Source organism: Galeopterus variegatus, unplaced genomic scaffold, assembly GCF_000696425.1.
Source record: "Galeopterus variegatus unplaced genomic scaffold, G_variegatus-3.0.2 Scaffold10679, whole genome shotgun sequence".
NCBI classification, from domain to species: domain Eukaryota; kingdom Metazoa; phylum Chordata; class Mammalia; order Dermoptera; family Cynocephalidae; genus Galeopterus; species Galeopterus variegatus.
In genome coordinates, this window is record NW_007736790.1 from 1 (window position 1) to 1,571 (window position 1,571).

Below are 1,571 nucleotides of genomic sequence, written 5' to 3' on the forward strand. Positions count from 1 at the left end.
TACTCAGAAATGAAAAGATATGAGCTATTCATACACTTAACAGCATCAACAGATCTCAAAATAATCATGCTGAGTAAAAGGAGCTATCAAAAAAGCACCTATTGAACGATTCCATTCATATGAAACTCTAGCAAATGCAAACCAATCTGTAGTGACAAAGCAGATCCACTGTTGCTTGGGAATGAGGGTGTGGGAAGGGGCTGGAGGCAGGGAATATAAAGGGGTACCAAAGAATTTAGGTGTGATGGGTGTGTTTCCTACGTCAATTGTGGTGATGGTTTCACTTACATACATAAAGCTTATCAAATTGTATAATTTAGATATGTGTACTTTACTGTAAGACATTTTACCTCAATAAGGCTGTTTTTGATAAATAAATACACACATAAAAGTGAGAATTCAATTCCTCACCTGTACTAAATAATATAATAGTANAAATTAGTAAAATAAAAAGAAAGGAACACACATACAGTCACTAGCATGAAGACAGAAAAGTCAGTATCAGCTAGAGAAGAATCAGAAGAAAGAAGGTAATGGAAGCTGAGGGAGGAGAAGTCTGACCCACAGGAGTGAATGATCACAGGTCTGATGCTACAGAGATTACCTCTGTAATTGTTTCATTATGAAACATAAGGACCTAAAAGTTTTACCTGGACTTAGCAATTACAAGTTCACAGGCAACCTTTGCCAGAGCAGCTTCATGGAAAAGTAGGAATAGTGTGGGTCCTCAGATGCACATACTTTATTCTTACACTTCTAGATGTACAGTTGTCTATCACATTTTTTACATGAGTTGTTTATAACAGTTTCATTTGTATTGGCCCCAAACTGGAAATAACCCAAATGTCTATCAACGGATGCTTGGATAAACCAATTGTGTATATCCACACAATGAAATACTACTCAGAAATGAAAAGATATGAGCTATTCATACACTTAACAGCATCAACAGATCTCAAAACAATCATGCTGAGTAAAAGGAGCTATCAAAAAAGCACCTATTGAACGATTCCATTCATATGAAACTCTAGCAAATGCAAACCAATCTNAGGGTTGCGATCCTGTTACCGGTCAGTAAAAAAGACAAAAAGGAAAAAAAAAAAAGAAAAACGAGCTGAAGATGGAACCCCAGGAAACACTTTTTTCTTTCTGCTTTCTCAGAAACAAAGACAACAATTGTTCGTGTTGACACTTTTTTATTTTCAACACTTCAGAAATAAGAAGTCACAGACACTGGAAGGTGCGAGAATTTTAAACATTTTTTCTCAAGTCAGCTATCAATGAATTTCAAACACAAACTGGGAAAAAGAGAAAGAGAAAATGCAATAGTCAGTGATAAGAAATTTGAAACACTAAAGAAGGAAATTAGTAAAATAAAAAGAAAGGAACACACATACAGTCACTAGCATGAAGACAGAAAAGTAAGTATCAGCTAGAGAAGAATCAGAAGAAAGAAGGTAATGGAAGCTGAGGGAGGAGAAGTCTGACCCACAGGAGTGAATGATCACAAGTCTGATGCTACAGAGATTACCTCTGTAATTGTTTCATTATGAAACATAAGGACCTAAAAG

General features: G+C 35.7%; 1 pseudogene; it reads left to right on the forward strand.

The window, feature by feature from the left end:
* Window positions 1-480: 480 nt before the first annotated feature.
* The window catches only part of LOC103610156, a 10,724-nt pseudogene continuing 9,633 nt past the window's right edge, over window positions 481-1,571 (forward strand).